This window comes from Myotis yumanensis, unplaced genomic scaffold (assembly GCF_028538775.1).
Source record: "Myotis yumanensis isolate MYYU_CA2020_CCGP unplaced genomic scaffold, mMyoYum1.0.hap1 SCAF_4, whole genome shotgun sequence".
NCBI lineage: Eukaryota > Metazoa > Chordata > Mammalia > Chiroptera > Vespertilionidae > Myotis > Myotis yumanensis.
In genome coordinates, this window is record NW_027223755.1 from 32,265,424 (window position 1) to 32,287,015 (window position 21,592).

Sequence of the window (21,592 nt, forward strand, 5' to 3'; positions counted from 1 at the left end):
CTCTGCACCAGGGGGCAGACGCTGAATGCAGCTGCTCAATGCAGGAGCTGCCGTACCGTGCACTGGCCATTAACAGAGAAATGGCACCGTGGACCTGGTGCCGACAAAGCAACACTTGGCCTCCCCCAAGTGGGATACAGGCCCCACCACCACCCAGGAGTGACAGCCCACCAAATTGCAGCCAATGCTGCCGAGACCCATGGCACAAAATGCGGCCCACAGCCCAGCTGGGAAACAGTGGCTGTGGGCACTGGGTAATGACGTCCCATAGCAGCGCCCGGCTTCCTCTCCCTAGCAACTAGCCTCCTTAGAGTTCCTTCAGCCCAGGAACATGACTTGCTCTATAGCCAGGTGCAAACATTTTATACTTTAACCAAATGTCTATGAAGCATTTTCCTGTGCCTCATCTCATTTGATCCTCACAGATGTCCTGGAGTAGGTAGATAGGAGACTCAGTGGAATCTTATTAGCCAGAAAGCTTAGAAACTTGACCCAACTTAAAAGAAGTAAGAAATGGTGGACCTTGAAAATGACTTCAGGTTTTCTCACTGTGCAGAATATAGTCAAACACTGCTGCAATTAAATATTTTACCCTTTGTCCTCCTTGCGTGATCTACAATAATAATCTGCTTTGTGTTGATATTTACTGCTGTGTTGCTGATGGAGGTTGGGGTGCTTCACTGGGCTGGAAAAAGTTTAAATCAGAAAGCAGGTCTAATTAAGCAAGTTTATTCTATAATATAAAAAGCTAAGTTGACTTGCGTATGCACGATACATGTAAAGCTCTCACTGGCGCCAATCGCATGTGTGTGTTTCGATCTGTCATTGTCAATTGTGGATTTGGTTGACACTTATAGAGAAAGGGCGAATAGCGATATTAAAATATTTCTTCTAATGAATTTACTTTCAATGTGCACATATTTGTGCACCAGGCCTCTAGTATCTAATAAACAGTTTGAATTCCAATTCCCCCAAAGCCCTACAGATGGCTCTTCTATGATGCTTGGTTGTTTCAAGATCCAGAATTCATTGACATGGATACATTGAATTTAGCTGTTTAGTTTTGAATCTAGACTAGTCCTTTTTTCCGTGTCTTTTTCATTGCCTTTTTTGAAAAATCCAAAACAGTTGTCTTACAGAATGTCCATTATCGTGCAGTGTTCTATTGTTTCCTCATGATTGGATTCAGGTTGATATTTTTTGGCAACAGGACTCCGTTGGTCAAGTGGACTTGCTATGGCATCACATAGCAAGCATGCAATGCCGGGTTGTCTCTCTGTTGATGGTGCTACATGGTTTAGGTGTAGCATCATTATAAGGATAAGTTGTCAAAGAGAAGCTTACAGTCCTAGAAGTTTCCAGTATTGCTTATTTTTTGTTGTTAATCCTCACCCAAGGGTATTTTTCCATTGATTTTTTTTAGAGAGAGTGGAAAGGAGGGGGAGAGACAGGGAGAGAGAAATATGGATGTGAGAAGAGACACATCAATTGGTTGTCTCCTGGACACACTCCAACCAGGGCTGGGGATCGAGCTTGTAACCGAGGTATGTGCCCTTGACCGGAATCGAACCTGGGACCCTTCAGTTTGCAGGCCAATGCTCTATCCACTGAGACAAACCAGCTAGGGCCGTTTTATTTTTTTTAAACCTTTGAGCGATGGAAAAAAATGTATTGAACCTGGCATGGTTTCATCAATCTTAAGTCTCAGAAACTCCATTATTGTTATGGCACAGCTCTTAGCCAAGAGCCATCAACTTCTCTCCCACTCCCTCCCTCTCTCTTTCTCTCCCCACACCCTCTGTGTTTAAGAGGTATGTTTATCTTTGTGAAACTTGAACTCACCACTAACCATAAAGAAATGGAGGCAAGCACTGCCTTTCTCGTTTCATTACCAAAACACCCATTTTGGATTTGTAAGTACTTGATCGTATTTGGGCTGAGCTTAAAAGGCAGTCAGGCCTGACTCTAGAGCGTGGAATTCTAGCGTGGTTTATGGTGAGAAGCAGTATCAGCTGGCAAAACGAGGAGAGAGCAGAAAATAATCGTTTCCTTAAATGTGAAACTTCGGTCTTGGTACCTCCATTGGCCTGTGACATCAGGAACAGTTTAAAGTCACCTTTCTCTCTTTAAGAGACTACCTTCTGTCCCAAATGCATCCAAATTATACAGAACCTGATGTCCATGAAGTGGTGCAGACCAGTCTATGGGCTACAGAGCTGGAACTTTCCCACAACCCCTGCTGCTGTCTGAAGGTGAGTGTTAGAGCCCTGAGGGGGGAGGGGAGGAGGGAAGGGGAAGCTCCTAGTTCCCTGGAAAGGACTATAGGTGTTGGTCTGAGTCTCTCTGTTTTTACTTCTGGGCGATGGAACTGTCCCGAGGGACTCCTTATTGTCTGAAGCGCTTGGATAAAATTCAAAATGGAGAGTCATTGACTACATTTTTTCTTGACTTCTTTCTTACTCTAACAAGTAGAGAGTGCCCTATTAGCCCCAGATCTTTAACAAGCACCATTTGCTCCTTGTTCCAGCTGATGCCTGCATCCAACTCATTTGGGCCTGTTGAAATTTGTTTAGCCAACTGTGCTTTGAAGAACTGTCCAATTCAGGGAGGAATGTATCGATGTCTGGTCATCTGGCCCTTTTTTCCTTCTGAGTGAAACATTGATTTTCGTGCCACTTTTATTTCCCACGAGGGCAAAAAGAGAATGCAAGTAACTGCTGGGACAGGTAGGTATGAGTCCAGTGAGGCTTAAAGCATTTATGTCTGCCCCTAGGCAGATGGTTTGAAAGTTGGAAATTGGCTTTATGAGTAGAATTCTGCTTGTTGGGGATTTTTATTGCAAAGGGTTAGAGCAGCCGAGCCTGGAGATGAGACTGAGTATTTTCTCAGTAGCTTTACCCCAGGCAAGATCAGTATCTCATTTCAGAAGGAGCAGGTCATCTCCACAGTGCTCTCGAGGCTAACTCCAAAGTGGCCTTTTCTTTGTTAACGAACAGTGCAACTTAAGCAGTAATGTAGAAGAGCAAAACTTTGTGATTGACAGGGAAGTCGTAGCTCATAAATGTGCACACTGAGCTCAGAAGTGTATTGACGGCGAGCCAGGGCAGGAAAGTCTATTGACAGATCTGGAGGTAATCACAAACTGATTATGAGCTCCATTTAGGCCAGGAAGGCAGCTCAGTTTATTTCTTTCTTGGGTTGAAAGGCACATGTCTTGTGCTGCCTCTGGCAGTGAGATCAATATTGTGCAAGGCCTTTTCTTTTCAGCCTTATCGTGCTTTGCTCTAGCACAATGCATCGAGAAATGCTGAACCCAATATTTTATTATACTTACCACATAAACCTGCTAAAGGCAGCCTAGCATGGAAATATGGAAACCTAAACTTACTGAAGTAATAGATCAGAGAATTGGTTATTTTAAAAGTCTATACTTTTCAGAAGGCTCTTGTAGATATCACTTCTTGTAGATTTTTCTTAAAGGAAGAAAATAGGCTATTTAATTTATTTTATATTTTTTAGTCATATAAGTTCAGAGCAGGAAGGGGATCAGAGAGTGGTGATCTAATCTAACCATACCATTTCACAGATGAGGAGGCAGGCCTTGGATCCCTGGTGCCTCCTCCAATGTACTTTCAATTGTATTGGTTTATTTTAAATGTTAATGGTTACCTAGGTTTACAATATACATTTTAAACTAATGTAAGTCCACCTTAAAAATAACACCTCTTTATGTGTAGCGAAGGTACTTTTTAACAGTATTCCCCAGTCCCCCATCATCCCTTATGATGTTACTATCACTCATTTCACTTATCCATATGCTATAGTTATCCAATACACTGTTACTATTTTTTTTTTTAAATATATTTTATTGATTTTTCACAGAGAGGAAGGGAGAGAGATAGAGAGTTAGAAAAATCGACGAGAGAGAAACATCGATCAGCTGCCTCCTGCACACTCCCCACTGGGGATGTGCCCGCAACCCAGGTACACGCCCCTGACCGGAATCGAACCTGGGACCCCTCAGTCCGCAGGCCGACGCTCCATCCACTGAGCCAAACCGGCTTCGGCTACACTGTTACTATTACTTTAAACAGTTACTTTTTAGATCAACTAAGGCTTTTAAAAAGGCAAAAGATTTTATTTTACCTTCATTTATTCTCCAACACTTATCCTTTACTTTATGTAGATCCAAATTTCTGACCTATATAATTTTCCTCTTAATATTTCTTTGCAGGGCAGGTCTCTGGTAATGAATTCCCTCACTTTTTGCTTGTCTGAGAAAGTCTTTATCCTTCACTTTTGAAGGATACTTTTGCTGGATATAGAATTCTAGTTGGGTGTTTTTTCTTTCAACACCTTAAATCTCTCACTTCATTGTCTTCTTGCTTGCATGATTTCTGAAGAGAAGCCCATTACTATTCTTATCCTTATTCCTTTATAGGTAAAATGATTTTCCCTCACTGCTCTGACTTCTTTTCAAGATATTTCTCTTTGTGTTTGGTTTTCCAGAGGTTGAATATGTATAAACATAGGTGTCATGTTCTGGGTTTATTTCTGTTACAGTGTTTTTTATTTTTAGCATTCTTTCTTAGAATATCCACCCATCTGTTCTTGCATATGGCCTGCTTTTTCCATTAGAGCCCTTGACATATTAATTATAGTTATTTTAAATTTCCTACCTGGAAATTCTAACATCTACCATACATGAGTCTTGGTCTATTTGTTTGAAGTCTTCTCTGATTTCTTATTTGATCACAGATCTTGACCTGTATGTTTTGCTTGTTTTTTAGCATGCCTTATAATTTTTTTGCTTAACATTGGGATACTATATTGGGTAATAGGAACCGAGATAGTCTTCCGTGTGAGCATTTATGTTCATCTGGTTAGGATTTAGGCTGTGTGTGCTTAATGTTTGCTATAGCTGAGACTGGTGCAAGAGTTTTCAAATTCTTCTGGGCTCTGTGTTTGTTTCCTCTCTTGACGTTGGCCTTCCCTAAGTCTCAAAGAGAGTCTTATAGCTCTTTCTGGGGCAATCCACTTTCACACTGTGGCCCTGGTGGTGGTAAAGTGTGTGGGCGGGGAGTGTTCTCTAATCATGATTAAATCTCAAGTCTCTTAGTGCACTGGCTTGAGTCTCTGGCCTATGACCTTGAATAGCTTCCTCATCCCTCTGAGGTGGGACAGGAAGGCTAGAAGGGGCTGAGGTGAGAGTTATTCCATTCTCCTATGGCTTCAGGACCAGGCTCTGGTAAAGTTGTCCCCCTTGGGAGTAAGCAAGCCTTTGTTATGGAGAAAGCTCTGGGCATATTTCACAAACATCACTCTTGCCTCCACCTGCCAGAGCCACAAGGGAGTCTTCACCAGGAGAAACTGGTGGAGCTCCTGGAGGTAACGCTCACAGCAGCAAGGTCTGGGCCCAGCAGAGATTGTGCTGGCTCCGCAGTGCAGCACTCCTGCTCCCGGTGAGCAGATCTGGGCTGTGACTCTGGATTTGCCTGTTTCTCCACATTTCGGGGGACAGTTCGCCCTACAAACCCAATTCTCTGATGAGTTCAAGGACAGTCATTGATTTTCCATTTGTCCTGTTGTTACTCCTGTAAAGACTGGAGTGTAGACTTCCAAGCCTTTTATATGTTGGTGCTGAAACAGTCCAATGTACTTGGCCTTCCACTATCTAAATAACCTGAAGGACAAGAAAAATTCCTCACAAGACTAGCAATTTTGTTTTTGAAATAGTTTAGAAATAGCAATTGAAAACTGATAAAACAAGTAAAACCTTTTAAGCAAATTACATGGTCAATTGCTTTTTAATAACATTTTTCCTCATTATAAAAGCAACACATTCATGGTAAACAGTTAAAATATACAATGAGGAAGAGGGAAGGGAATATCAATTGCCAAAATAATAAGAGGTAATCGGTTAAATTTTGCTGTATTTAATTTTCTTCACTGAGTGTTATATTTGACCATTTCCTCGTGCCTTTTAAAAATTCTTTTTTAAAAAAAAATTATCTTTTTTTTTTCAGAGAGGAAGGGAAAGGAAGAGAGAGAAACATCAGTGTTGAGAGAGACTCATCAACTGGGAAGGACAGGGAAGCGGCAGGCCTCTAGTAGGGACTTGTTGACCAAGTTAAGTTTTTGTCATTTTCCTAAGAACACCTGGAAGCAGAGAGATTGGCAGGCCAAGGAAGGAGTGAACAGGAGGTGGGATGGATTGCAGGGCTGATGCCATTAGAACGGTGGTTGATAAGCAATGTAGCGAGCCTGGCAGGTGGCGGTGGTGAGACATGGAGAAGCTGAGGTTACTGCTTCGGAAGGAGGAGCAGTTTCAGTGAAGAGGAGGGTCCGTGTGGGACTGTGGAAGAGACCTTTAGTCATTCCTCTCCTGCCCTCTGTGGGAGGTCACAGCCAAAGGAAAGGTTTGCTGTTACTTTTGTTTTACAAAAGAGAGGAATAATTGTCTTGAAAAATATGTCTGTAAAGCGCCTGGCCAGGTGCCTGGCATATAGTAGGTGCTCTACAAGTAAGTGGGTCCTCACTGGACTGCCGCTGCCACTGCTGAGCTGTCTCCTGGGCCCATGGTGTCTGTAATGTCATTTGTGAACTTCTTCCTGAAACTGAACTAGGAAATGCCCCTTATGCTAAACTCAACTGTGTTCATGAATAGTGTTTGGGCAAGATTTCTGTGGCGTGGCTTATGGAACATCTTGTAGTCAAAATCACTCTCTGGGACCACATCTCCAGTGTTCAAGTCATGTGCTAATCATTGATCTATATTCATTCACTGTTTCAGAAATGTATGTATTCTGTAAAGCAAGGAATAGGAGTTGTAACAACACCCTGAGAAATGGTGCTGGGGCTGCCATAACAAAGCACCCCACACACTGGGGGGCCTAAAACAGATTGGAGGCCAGAAGTCCCAAACTGAGGTGCCAGCAGGGTTGGTCCTTCTGAAGCCTGTTCTACTGTAGGGGGTTTGCTGCACTCCTTCGGGGTCCTAGGTTTGTGGGTGCATCACAATCTCAGCACCCCCTGTGCCTCCTTCCTGTTAGGAGGAAACCAGTCATTTAAATGATTACATCTGCAACGACCCCATTTCCAAATAAGGTCATATTCCAAGGTACTGTGGGTTAGAATTTCAACAATTCTCTTCTGTGGGGACACAATTCAACCCATAACAGAGGGTTTTAAAAAACCCTCACTGATATTTCTCTGTTCACATCATCCTGTTGATAACATGTCTAAGAGCTGTAAGTCCCAGCTCTGTGGGTAGAATTGTGGCTCTAAAAATAAAACCTAGTTTGAATGTACTCACAAAGTATGGGATGAGTTTCGCCTCGATTTGAGGCCAAATCTGCAGGCAGGCGGGCCGACCACTGTGGCAGTGGGGAGTCTGAGTGGATGGTGAGCACAGCCCCTCAGGAGTCATCACACTCCCAGCAAGGGAGCCCAGTGTTCCAGGCTCATTTACTAACCTTGCCTCAAAATGGTTGCTTGGAAGTCTAAGTAATTCATCGCCACATCTTGCAGATGGCCGTTGGTTTCCATCTTCTTTTTCAGTCTCACTTTTTAGGGACCAGGAGCCACACTAGATGCCTGGCACTACCCCAAGGCGCTGCAGTGCACAGAAGGACCGTGTTTCACTGAGCCTGAGGAGGATGCAAAATAAATGGCAATAAACAAAAGCCACATCACCATTTTGTTCCATTTAAAATGATCATGGAATTCGGGCTGCTTACAACTGCACTAAATTCATGCTTCATTCTTTTTTTAAAAAAATATATTTTTATTGATTTCAGAGAGGAAAGGAGAGGGGGAGAGAGATTGAAACATCAATGATGAGAGACAATCATTGATCAGTTACTTCCTGCATGTCCCCTACTGGGGATCGAGCCTGCAACCTGGGCATGTGCTGTTGACCGAAATTGACCCAGGACCCTTCAGTCCGCAGGCCGACACTCTATCCACTGAGCCAAATCGGCTAGGGCTTCATTCTTGATTTGGCCCCAGAAAACAACAGCAACAGCAGTCCATTGAGCTGTGTTGAAAACTGCCTGAGCTCTCTCTGCATCCAAGGAAGGGTGGCTCTTTTCCCAGCAAGTCTGAGCCAAGAGCTGTTGGGGTCGGTGGGAGTCCACACCAGCTCCCCCTCCTGAGAGGTGCAGCCTTTGACTTATGATTCTCCCATGCTGGGCGGGTGCAGGGACTCAGACTGTGTCTGCCGACCCAGGGGCCACCCCACCTCTCTGGCCGAGATAAGTTTATTTCAGCTTCTGTTTCTCTATTAGTTATGACTCTCATTCATGAGGATGCAACCCAATTCAACCTGGCTTAAGAAAAGTAGGAATTCATTGGTTCACTTGACTTTGCTGGGAGAGATTGGCTTTAGGTGCACTCTGACCCAAGGGCTTAACTGGTGTGGAGAGGATCCAATTTCCTGGCTCTGTTTTCCATAGTGATGGCTCAGCTCCAGGTATATGTCATCTCACTTATGGAAATTTCAGCAGAAATAAGCAGTGCCTTTTCCCCTGCTGCGCCAACATAGCGCTTATTGCATCTCATTGCTTCTTACTGGGCTGCAGACCCAACTCTGAGCCAGTCGCTGTGGCCACACAACGTGATGTTCTGTGGTCAGGCAGGCCTGAGCCACACGCCTACATACAGAGCTAGGAATAGAATCAGAAGGCTGCGGACTGATTGCCAGGGAGCAGACTGGGAGAAGGACAAAAACAACAACATAAAAACACAAATAAAATAAAGTAGCCTCCTTGTGTTGACCAATAGAGTGGTTGGTAAAAATGAGATGTGTTGTCTGGAACATAGACCCACGTAACTTTTAGTCTCAGTTACTCTGGAAAACAACATCTATAGTGGTTTCCCTCTTAATGCTCTAGGATTCCCTTTTAGGTTTTTCCAAGTGGGCCCGGTCATACTGCTGTTTGCTTATTTTTAAGCTTGACCACCTGTGGTCATCTGTTTTTAAAACACAGTATTCCAGCTTGATTGAAACCTGACATTTGCTTTTGCTGGTTCCTTTGATCTTGAATTCATGAGTGTCTCTCTCCTGTTCTGGCATTGTCAGAACTGAAAGCTGTTCTCCAAGGACCCAGCGCTGTCATCTTATGTCATCCAAACTTGACTCATATTTCAGGATGCAGCTGATGAGATTCCCTCACTTCGCCCACCTGGACCTGAAAGAGTTAGCTGGTGGGTAAGCTTCTATGATCCATGATGAGGGGATCCATGTCATTCAACTCTTAAACCCTCTTACAGAGATGCTGTGACGTTTCTGTGTTGGAGTAAAGCTGCCAAGATATAAATATAGTGAATCAACTCTATGACTAAGGTTATAATATAAGTAGGGGGTTAGCTCATGGGGGGCTGGACTTATGTCCTGTTGACAGTGGCACACCATTGACTCTTTCTGAGTAGGAGAGACAGACACCTTCCTCCTCTTGACCATCATTCATTGAACACATACTAAGTGCCAAACCCTGAACACCTGTCCTTTACATATGTGACCTTATTTCACATCCACATTAATTCTGCAAGAGGAGAATCCCCTTCTCGAATGGCACCTACTCACCTGAAATCACACCTCTTTCTTGGCAAGGATCCCTAGAAACACAGAGGACATGCAGGAACCAACCGTCCAGCCTCACTCAGTGCACATGGACAGTGGTGGCTGGCATGTAGCCACTTCACTCTACAGAGAGTTAAGCCCTGAGGGAGGAGTTCATCTTTCTCAATTTGTTTGGCAGGGTAGCTGAGAAAGACATCACGCAAGGTTAAAATAACAGTGAGGAGGAAACGATGCAATTTCCTCACAGATTAGTTGCTTCCTGCTTCTTTGCCTCCTGCTTTTCCAGAGTGGAGATATATGTGCCCCCTCATTCCTTCCTCTTGGCTCTCAATCTCATCTCTCTGTTGTTGATTTCTCTGTCTTTTCCCATCTTGTACATCCAATCTTCTCATGGTCACCTCCCTTCCTCTCCAAGGCCACAGAATGGCTCCTGGGACTGATTCAACTCTGTCCCCCCGGCCAAGTCACTTCATGCATGTCTGTGTCACTTTACCTACCTGTTTGTCTCTCAATGGGATCTAGTGGCCTTTCCTTGACTTCCTCCCCACCCCCACCCCTTTTTTTTTTTAAGTTCATACCCTCTTGTCTTTTTGACTGATTCGTTCCCCAGTGGAATCGCACTTCCTGTGCTGCTTATCTAGTGTTGGCCAACTTTCCTTTCCGCCAAGGACAGCTCCTTGTTCCTGGCTGCATCCTTGCATTTTGTTCTTGATCTTATTTCTCCTTTGTGACTCCTTGTATTCAGACTCTAGCTGCACCAGGTCCTGGCTACGTGGTTCTGGCAGAGTTGCTTCACTTCTCTATGCCTCTGTATTTCCTCTGTTACTATAAATATGATGGCGTTACTATTTCCCTTGTAAGGTTCTTGTGAAGATTAAATGAGCTATTATGGAAAGTATTTAGAGCATAGCCTGGCACATAGCAGTCAGCTGATAAATGTTGGTTCTTACTCTTGTGTTGGTGGTGGTATTACATTGTTCTGACATTTTGATTCATGAGAGTTCCTTAAAAACACCAGTCAGAATGTCTGTTATAAAAAAGCCAACAAATAACAAGTGTTGGTGATGTTGTGGAGAAAAGGGAACCCTTGTGCTCTGTTGGTGGAACTGCAAATTGGTACAGCCACTGTAGAAAACAGTATGGAGATTTCTCAGAAAGCTAAAAATAGAACAATGATATGATGCAGTAATCCCACTTCTAGATATTTATCTGAACAAATCCAAATCACTAATTCTAAAAGATATCTGCACTCCTGTGTTCATTGCAGCATCATGCATAATAGCCAAGATATGGAAGCAACCTAGGTGTCCATCGAATGAATAAAAAAGATGTGGTACATATATTCAATGGAATATTACTCAGCAATAAAAAAGAATGAAATCCTCCATTTGCAACAACACAGATAGACGTAGAGGGTATTATTCCAAGTGAAATAAGTCAAACAGAGACAAATACCACATGATTTCACTTATATGTGGATTTAAAAAAATCAAAACAAATGAACAAACAAAACAAAAACAGACTTGGAAACAACAAACTGATGGTTATGAGAGGGGAGATGGGTAGAGTGATGTTGAAAAAGGTGCGGGGGAATATAGCCAATTGTATGGTAGCTTTGCATGATGGCAGATGATTAGTAGACTTAGTGTAGTGAGAACTTTGTAAGATATCTAAATGTCAAATCACTGTGTTGTACACCTGAAACATATAATATTGTGTGGCAACTATACTTTAACTCTAAAACAGGACAGCACATACAGAGGCAGCTCCATGGTGGAGGGACAAAAGGCAGGTTTGGGGATAGCTAAATGGGAGGACAGTGTGTGTGCCTGGTGCCAGCTTAGTGTCCCCCAAATTCCCTTTTACAGACCTGAGAGGAAAGTCGCCTGTCCTTCAAGGACAAGAAGATACCATTCCTGCTTACTATCAGATATATAAAAGCCTAAGCGACCATTATGACCCGTCAACCAAATGACCAGTCTACTGGTCACTATGATGATGCACTGACCACCAGGGGGCACATGCTCAATGCAGGAGCTGCCCCCTGGTGGTCAGTGCGCTCCCACAGCCAACCTCCCATGGTCCCTCCCCCCAGCAGGCTGGCCCCGAATGGCCCTGATCGTCTTTGATCACCAGCCAGGCCAAGGGACCCCACCCGTGCATGAATTCATGCACCAGGCCTCTAGTATAAGTAATAAAGTGAAAAAGTAGTTTGGGTAAATACTGAGTTAGTAAAAGTTTCTTTTAAGTGAAATGAAACTAAAACAAGCAATGCTCAGTAGGACTGCCACTCCATCTGTTTTGTTCCCTTTGGTGCTCCACCAAGGTTTCTAAATGCAGTTCAGATTTTGAAAACATCTGGAATCAGCCAAGCACATTTTTGAAGCTGTTGAGCACAGACATTATAATCTGTATTTCTTGCTGCTTAGCTGTGCCTGCCTACTGTGCATTGACCTCCAGAGATGAGGCCAGCCATATGCTCTATTCAGACAGTGTCCAACCTCAGAGGGACTTATGGGTACTTCGTGTGTGTGTATGTGTGTGTGTGTACTTTGTCTTTGTTTCTGATTATAAAGGTAATGATGTTCATTATTAAAACATTAGAAAATAAAGAAAAGGGAAAAGAAGCATTGACACTAATAATCTGATTGCCCAGAAATAATATATATGTAAATAATGTAAATATATATTAATTTTTATTCTGCTACCCATATATAATTCCATATAGCCATTATAGCTGATTCTCTATTGTGAAGGGAAAAAACAGCCTATTGAAGAACATCCCAGTTTTATATTAAAAATATAAATATGCAGCCCTAGCTGGTTTGGCTCAGTGGATAGAATGTCAGCCTGTGGACTATAAGGTTCCGAGTTTGATTCCAGCCAAGGGCACATGCCTGCGTTGTGGGCTTGATCTCCAGTGTGCAGGGGGCAGGCAATCAATAATTCTCTCTCATCGATGTTTCTATCTCTCCCTCTCCCTCTCCCTCTCCCTCTCCCTCTCCCTTCCTCTATGAAATTAATTTAAGAAAACAACAACACAAAAACAAAGATGCATAGAAAAGAGATCATAAACAAAATAAAAGAGATCAGCAGATATGTACTATAAGGTTAACAGTGGGGATTCTACTGTAGATATTTCTTCTTTTTATATTTTTCTATAGCACTTAAACTATCTAAAATGAACATGTATTGCTATTATAATCAGAAAAGGAAAGCTTATTTTTCAAAAAGGTTCTGTTGCCTAGATTGAACAAACCAGGTAAACAGATGCTTTACCAAATTCTATTTTTATGAGATCTATTGTTCCAGTGTTCATACATTTATAAGAAGTATTTGCTGAATCCCTCCCTCTGAGCTCTGGGAAGGAATGACCTCCAAGGACTGGGAGTGGTAGGGAAACTGTGAGCCTGGTGGGACCAGGGATGGCTCCTCAGGGTTGGGAAGGATTTTACTCTTAGGGCATGTGTCCTGGAATGGCCCACCCTGACGGGCACTTGATCTTGTTTATCTGCCCTTTCCTCTTATTTCAAACCCCACAGGACCTATTCTCAATGCCTGACTTACAGAAGGCGGTGATAACCCACAAAGGTCTACCAGGGCTCATCTAACATGTGTCATTTAAAACTCCTGCATTTGGGGGCAGCTCTCCTGGCTTGTCCTGAGCCCAGAAGACTCAGGTACCCAGATGTCTCCCAATTCAGACTCCTCTCTAACTTTGATGCTTCTTAAAGAACACTCAGCCTCATCATTTCACCTCCTCCCACCACCTCCTGCTCAGTTCCCCAGTTCACATTGGTGGGCCTGACTCTAGAAAAAGGTTTTGAAATAAAAAAGAATATTGTTTAACTTGAAAGGAAATCACATTTTTCTCCATTTATCTACCAGAGTTTTCAGAAAACTTGGCCTAAAAGTGATACTGTTGAAGTATCTAAATAGATCCGCAGCTACAGGATATTACAGACATTTTACACTTGGCATTGTGTGAGAGAGCTGGAGAGCTGGGTTTGGTGTGTCCGTTTCCTGATATTGTCCCATCCCTGCTCCGTCTCAGCTACACAGGCCGATCTGGGAGATACTGTTTATTAAATGCCAGGTTTTCCTTTGTTATTTATGAGACGAGAAACGTGTAGGACATTGCGGCAGGAAGCCAGAAACTCAACGTTGCGTATGACATCTCCTTCCAAGTGTGGGCTTGGGTTTTGTGGGAATACTGATAGTTCCTCTTCCTGAAGACCCACTGTGTGCCAGACACTGAACTGAAGGCTTTACCTGCATTGTTTTATTCATTCTCTGTTTACAGAGCAACGGCGGAGGTATCCAGAGGTGAAATGACTTCCCTAAAATCATGGGCCAGCGAGCCCAGTGTTCCTCCCCTATCACAGCGGCAGGACTGAGGGCTCACATGGCTCTGTGTATCCCAGAAAATAAAAAAGGGCACTCTAGGATTCAGCATTTCCAGAGAAGACATCTGTCTTTTGCAAGGATGCTTGATAGCACGTGCAAAATAAAAAAGGCAAAGTATACTCCTTCATAATGTGGCTGAAGACCATTACCTTCTCCTAAGAACAAGTAACACCTGGCTGCATGTTTGTAGGGCGAGGTCTGAGCTGGTCTTGTTTTCCCACCTCTGAGTTTGCATGAGTTCCTTGGCAGCTCTGCTCGGAGCAGGCATTTTTCCATCGAAGGTTCTGCTATGGAACTGGCTTCTCCTTGTACATGGTGCCAGGGGCCATTCGTCAGCCTGCTCTCCAGCTTGAAACCCACTCAGAATGTGTCACTTCCAAGTTTCCGTGTAACCTTGGGGTTTAGGAATGTCAGTTGTTTTTTCCTGTTCCTTCTGGAAATCTCTGTTTTAAATCAGAGAGGAAAAAGCCAATCAGGTGCTCACAAGATTTACCAAAAGCACCATCTGGCTTTGATAAATGATTGCAAATGACGCAGGTCCCCTGAGAACCTGGACCCCAGTCACCAGTGCATCGTGATTGGGGTGCAAGGCTGAGGTGAGGAGGCCAAGGACTGAAGCTGGCAGAAGAAAGTGCTCCCCAAGTGAGGGGTGGGTGCCCCTGCACAGTGCTCTGGAAGCATTCTGTATTTTCTCACTCAGGCGTTAAAATCACTGATTCTCTTGTCTGTTTTCCCCTGTGAATTGCGACTCCTTGAGGGTAGTGCTTGACATTTACCAGGTGATCAGCAAATATGGATTGAATAAATGGGCAAATGAATGAGTTCTGATCTCCAATTCTGGCTAAATAAGTAAATATCTCGAAACTCTCCTTAATCCTCCCTGTAGAAAGGAATGGATTTGGGAACAAATCCGTTTGATTTGGTATTTATATGCCCAAAGGGGTACCTTTATATTATTCTCTAGCAAGGTTTTTATTCCTAGCTCCCCGTGAGATGCTAACTTAATTGGCCTGCAGTGGGCCTATGGAATTCTACATTTAAAAAATATAATGCTTTCTAGGTGTTTCTATCATGCAATCAGAGTTGAAAACCACCATCTGCCTATACTTGGAGGAGTGAGGGCCTATGGCTGACGTATAGTATGAGGATAGATCATGTCCTGCAGAATCTGAGACTTGTGGGAAAAAGATTTTTTGGCCCAAAAACATTTACCCAAAGTTAGAGGACAAGGGTGTTTTCTGGAAGCTCAGCTGAGGGGCTCTGTGTGCCTGCGGTGCTCTGGCTAAGGCACTGTTCCTCTATAGAGCATCTCAGCAGCCTTTCTTAAGTGTTAATTCTGAGCCTCAGTACCTTTCCTGTGTCCGCTTTCTCCTCCCCATGTTCTAGTCTAAGACCAATGGCTTATCTGACGAACCTGAGGGACAGCTTCTGGTGGAAATGCTGAAAGGAAGACATCTCTCTTGCCATGAAAATGGAGTTTTTGAATTCAGTGTGAAAATGTGGGGATACCTGAAAAGTTCTGCATATGTAGTTAGTGCAGCAAGAACTATGGTTATGCTAAAGACATAGAGCTCTCCGGCTTCACTGATGTCGGAGTCTCTGTGCCTTTGTCATGCTCAGGGCTGAGGCCAGCTTCCTTTCTGCTCAGTGCTGCACTGGGAATGGGGGTGGGCGGGGGGGGGGGGGGGGGGTGGCACAAAGTGGAGAGGCCTGCGTTTAAAGCTCGGTGTTCTTACAGCTGTATCTAGCCCTTTTTCTTTAACGATTTAAAAACTGGATTGGGCTCCATCCCTGTATCCTGTGGTCTTTAAAGGACAAAGAAGGTTGTGTACAGATGTCACTGCCCTGGAGTTCCTGGGAACAGGTACATGGCGTTCTTTTCCAGGGTAGTTTGCAGAGGAGCGGACCTTTTCAGACACTGAGCAGCATCCCCTCCTTGAGTGTGACTGATAGTTTTACATGCAGGAGTTTTGATTAATTGGTGCCAAGAACTGTGAAAGGTCGGAGATTTTGCCCTCTTGTGATGTAACATGTTAGCCTGCCACAGTGTCATGGACGCTGGCAGAGGACGGGAGACTCCTGAGTGGGAGAAAGGATTTTATTACTCACAGCATCAGCCGTGGCCAGGTTATCAGCGATTTCTTGTACCCATTTCCCAAGCCCCAATTCTCACAGGTGACACCTACGGGTGCAGTGGGGTATGTGACAGAAGAAGACCTCTGAGCTTGCGGAACTCGGCTCTTTCACAGTGGGCAGTAAGCATGCTTACCCTGCGCTCCGAAGGGCCCCACTGTCTCCATCTCCCAAGGCTGTTCACTAAACAGAAGTCCTTACAAAGATATTCTGGACCTAAGACAGTCAGTGCGTCTGCTTGCAAGACACACAGAAACATGAGCCACCCATGGAGAATGGCCTCCCAAGAGTAAGTCAGTAATAACATGGAGGTGTGGATCAAGCTGAAGGCTGAGGGAGATCGTGGAAAGTTCCCTAGGCCCCATCGCAAATGTAACAAGCGAATCCAGTGCACCCAGTTCCCCTCTGTATTAGTGAGTGTTTACTGTCTAAAAATCACTCCACAACGTAAGAGTTTAAAACAACAACCACTTATTTAGCTCATGAGTCTGTGGATTGCCTGGGTGGTTCTGCTGGGCCTGGCGGGCTCAGCCAGTTTCAGTTGGGCCCATGTGTTTGGGGGCTGGTGGTTCTGGTGGTTGTCAGACTGTCGAGCAGGAAAGCAGGGGCCACTGGCTAAGTGTCTCTTGGCATCCAGCAGGCCGGCCTGGCGTGTTTACATGCTGGCGGCCACGGGGTTTCCAGGAGAAGCAAGAGAGTGAGCCCCCAGGTGCATACTCTTCCCAAGCCCTGCACCAGGTTTGCTAACACCCATTAGTAAACGCAGGGCATATGGCCAACCCAGATTTAAGAGCAGAGCGATGCACTCCACCTCTTGAGGGAGGAGACACATCTGTGGCTACTTTCACAGTCCACACGTAGATCTTCCACGCTCCAGATCCACGCACGGCCCCTTCCAGCTCATCCTCCAGGTCTTGGCTCCTCAGAGAGTCCTGCTCTCTTGCCTCCTGTCATCACTCCCACCCCATGACCCAGTTTCATTGTGGCATAATCCTTACTAGATTCTGAAATTATTTACTTATTTATATATTTAAGTAAAACAAGGAAATAAAGTAAAAAAATATGTATAAAAGTAAACAAAAAAATATTTCTCCAACCACAAAACTATTCAGAGAAGGCCCTGAATAGCGTGTCAATAAAAATCTGTTAGCTGAGTGGCTTTAGGACAATGGGTTTGGTTATCTTTATGGGAATGGAGGGGAGAACCATGAACCTGAAAAGATTCTTTGCCCCTTCTTCTGACCGCTCCAAACACTCCAGCTGCTATTAATGCCTAAAATGTTATTAGCAACAGAGTCTTCCTTTCATTCCATATTAGAAATAAGTTTAAATTATAAAATATATTCAGAAGAGGAGGGCAACATGTATACACAAAGAGGCAACCGCAGATTCTTGCCGTTCTTTTGCAGATGTTGCTGAGATATGGGAAGGCCTTTGTGGAGCCTCAGTGGACAGGAGGGGCCCCAGTACTTGGAGAGATGTGAGTTGAAAGTCAGTAAAAGATTAGATTGAGAGCTGGCACAACCAATCCACCACGTCAACATTTCAAGTTCTGCTGACTCATGCTATCCACCCCATCCACCCCACCCAATTCATCTCCGAAAACAAATATAGGAATATCTTTGGCCATTTGAGTCCATGTTATTGTCATCAGTTTGTATCAAGTTTATTTGAGTTTTCAAAGGGAAACTGATTGTGAACACAGCTCTTCCTTTTCAGCCTGTAGCTCCCAGAAATAAGTGTAAATAAACGCTAGTTTGGGACTTTCTGGCAAAGTCATCCCAGGATTTCCTCAGAGGAGAGGAAGAGGGGGTAGGTCACTGGATTGACAATCCAGCCTTGCCTAAGATGTGAGAGTAGACAAGGCAGTGCTAATTGTGGGCCCTGGGGCCTTGGATGTGTGAGTCCTGTCTGGACTGAAGGAAGCAGTCCACACATACTGCGTGGACTTTGGGGGACTGGCTCAAGTGGGAAGCCCTGGCTCAGCCCCGTTCTCCCTTCAGAGGTAGTGTGGTGAGTGGGAAGGTGTGGGTTTGGGACCGTAAGGACTGAGCTCAGATCTCTGCTGACTTTCTGGGCATGTCACTTTGAATAAATTGAATAAACTTTCTGAGCTTCAGTTTTCCTTACGTAAAATGGGAATCATATCCATTCCATGTGTCAAATGGGCTGTTGAGTAAATTAAGTAATATCATATGTATCTGAAGCAGCCGGCACCAGGCCCAGTATGGGGTAGACCCTCGTTTAATTGGGGCCTATGACAGTGTGCCATCCACTGTGGGGGCTGCTGGTGGTGTGCCATCCCCTGTGACAGGCAGAGCTAGTGCAAGATTTAGCCCCTGCTTGGCAGGTGGAGGGGAAGACAGACGAGAAACCAGGAATGACAGGCCTGCGGGGTCCACGAGGAGCCAGCACAGGACAGAGGTGCCCTGGTACTCTGAGGCAGGGGACACTGCTGGCCTGTGTGTGCTCACTGTCTGATAGGAGATAGACCATCCCTTGTTTTCCAGCTGCATGAGTAGAAAACTCAGCAGTCCTTTCTCCAAAAAAGACTTGAATCTGACTACCCCAGCCCCGTTGGGGTTAGAGAAGGGATGGATCTATTTGGCTTCACAGGGAGATATTATTTAATATAGAGAAGGGTTCAACATGCCTTTGAGCAATTGGTTTTTCTTTAGGGAGTACGGAGAAACTGCAGATCAATTCAATCATTCTTCCTGGAGAAGAAAAAGGATGCAAGAGAAAAGATAAGGAGGCAATTTCACAGCCCAGAAGGGACTAGGGAGCAGAGTGCTAGCTCTTCTGAAATTCATTTCAAGAGAACAACTTTGGTCCTTGTATTTCATTGCACTGGTGTGTGGGCTGGGTGCCCAGAGCTACAAAAACTGAACCCCAACTCTGTGGCCACAGTTTATAGGATCAGAGACAAATGCCTTTAGATATCTTTTCTGTCATTGGAGGGAGTGAAATTCTGACCCTGTCAGATAATATGAAAGTAGCTGCTACAGAAATTGTCACTTTAAAACAGTGGAGGGGTTATTAGAACTTCGGGGTGTTGAGAAACGGGAAACCTCGATACGGGACATTTGCCAATAGAACCATGGCACTTGGTGTCAGAATGTTTGATGCACAAGTAACGGCTGAGCGGAAAAGGGACCGTTGCTCTGCAGTATCAGTTGTCCTAAATCAAGGTCCATATGCTGGGGCCCGAAATGCAGACTTCCAGGGGGGTCTGCGTTTCTTAGAGGCATAGGCGCTGCCTCCTGGCGACACCACGACACCTGTGGAAATGACTCGCATGTGCTCTCGAGGGAGGGGGGGCGGGCAGAGAGTGTGCCTGTCCTTTCCCCTCATCAGCTTCTTCCCTCTTCTATTCATCCTCCTTGCTTCTGCCAGATTTATCTTTCAAGATACCAAATCTTGTTATGTGATATCTTGTCCCCACAGGTTCCCTTCCCTATTGGTTATAGGATGAATTCCAAACCTCAGAAAGCCTCATCTCTTACCAGGCTGCTTGGAACATCTGCTGCAGGCCGAGCCCACTCCTCTGCCAGGCTCAGGTGTCAGTTCCTCATGCAGCCTTCCTCAGCTCTTTCAGGACTGATGAGCCTCTCTCTCCCTCTCTGGGTCTCTTATAATCCTTGCACATAGCTCTTTAAGAGCCCTTTCTACAATGTTTTAAAATTATGTCTTATGTCTCCCACTCAAGACCTTGAACGCTGTACCTGACATCTAACAGATCCCAGTGGGTAATTTCTGATTTGAAGCATAATAGGGGCTGGTGTTGTTCTGTTTTTCCTGATTTACTTTATGAAGGTTTTGCATGATTTGACTGCTCGTGATAAACCTGGCATCACAGAAATGTTTAATGATGCATGCAAGTATATGTAATTAATATCCTAGGATTTTGCTATTTTTGTTGTGAAATTCTTAGCATGTATCTTCAATATGTATCTTACAACCATTCGGATCTAGTCTTGAGTTTTGGAAAGTCAGAAAGGACTATGAGAAGAACTCAGGTGGCCTCAAAGAGTTTAATCTTCTCTGGGAGATAATGAGCTAAGTGTTGAATTCCACAGAGGACTACCGTATGCACATAATAGGTGCTCAGTAAATACTAGCTCACTGACACCTGTGTGAAACAGGGAGCAGACAGCTGTCAGAGGGGGTTATTTATTTCTACTTCTGAAATGGTCAGAGCCTTCTGTTTCATACAAAGAGAAAAAGAGGTTCTCCTGATTTTGAGATGGATAGAAGAACTTCAGAAAAAATTCAGAGAATCGCTTTAGTGTTTCTCAGAGTCACCCAGCATGGAGAGGCCTTGCTCACTTCTTTGAAGGAGACTAATTGTTACATTTTTATAGAAGCCCTTCTCTGACGAGCTCAAAGAACTTGAAAATAAACCAAGGACCAATATTTTATAATTTACTGTTTAGAACCAGGAGCAAATTTGCCTAAAGGACTTCATTAATATCTGGGGGTTACCAGGAGGCCAGGATCTAATTGGTGCACAAGGAAATGTTGAGAGGGTAAGATAAAATGTGGGAAGGGTTGGAATGCAAAAGGCTGGAGAAAGGCTAACCTTTGTTCAAGTATTCAAAGTCTGAAGAAGTGGGCCAGCGGAGTAACTGTGGAATTTGGGGTGCTATGGAGAAACGCGTTTGTTTATTTTTGTATTCCACATGTGTTAAGCTCTTTTCATATGTTAGGGCCTACACTCTAGGCAGAGGGACACCAAAAATGAAAGGAAGGAAACTCAAGGTATTTGTAGTCCAGTGTGGGAGAGAGGCATAGAAATAAAAGGTTGGGGGGCTTTGGACACCCTAGGCTAACTTGAAAACCTGGTGTATGAAACCTTCACCTAAAGCAGGGGTGGGGAACGTCCGGCCTGAGGGCCATATAAGGCCCAGAGAATCATTTGGTCTGGCCTAGGCCAGTCGAAGGAGAATTCAGAAGACAAGGATAAACTGGTGAAGAGGGGCTGACATGCTGCCTGACCCAGCCGGGGAGCCTGAGTTGGAGTCTGAGAGTAAGAGATCTGAGCTGGGCCTGGAGGAGAAAGAAACCCACATGGCAAGTCTGTTGACTAAGTCTGAGAGCAAACAATGAATATATTTCCCTGAGGTAGGAGCGAGTCCATGAAAACACCTTCGCATTAGCTAGGCTGTCAGCTGAGCAGAGAACTCAGCTAGACCCTGGAAGTCCAGCCAGGGGTACCAGGCCCACTGTCCACTGTGATTTCATAGCAGCCATTTGTTCTCATTTATTTTTCCTGGGATCCTACTGTGTGTGAATGAGGTTTATGCTTTCAAGAAAAAAAGCATCATCTTCATCATGTCTGGGGTCATGGAAAAGACACTGAACCAGAAGACTTGGATTTGAACTTGACCTTGGTTGAAGGTGAGTGACTTCCTCTGAGAGGCTCTGTATTCCTCATCTATAACTTGGGTTGTGACGCATGTTCTATAA

At 44.4% G+C, this 21,592-nt stretch overlaps 1 long non-coding RNA gene across 1 annotated transcript in view; it reads left to right on the plus strand.

Annotated features, from left to right (window-relative positions):
* The first annotated feature begins 21,365 nt into the window (after positions 1–21,365).
* Positions 21,366–21,592, plus strand: part of LOC139008063 (uncharacterized) — a 35,555-nt gene continuing 35,328 nt past the window's right edge. The window contains exon 1 of the long non-coding RNA XR_011471089.1: positions 21,366–21,523. This is a non-coding gene — a long non-coding RNA (uncharacterized lncRNA). The remainder of the gene's footprint in view (positions 21,524–21,592) is intronic.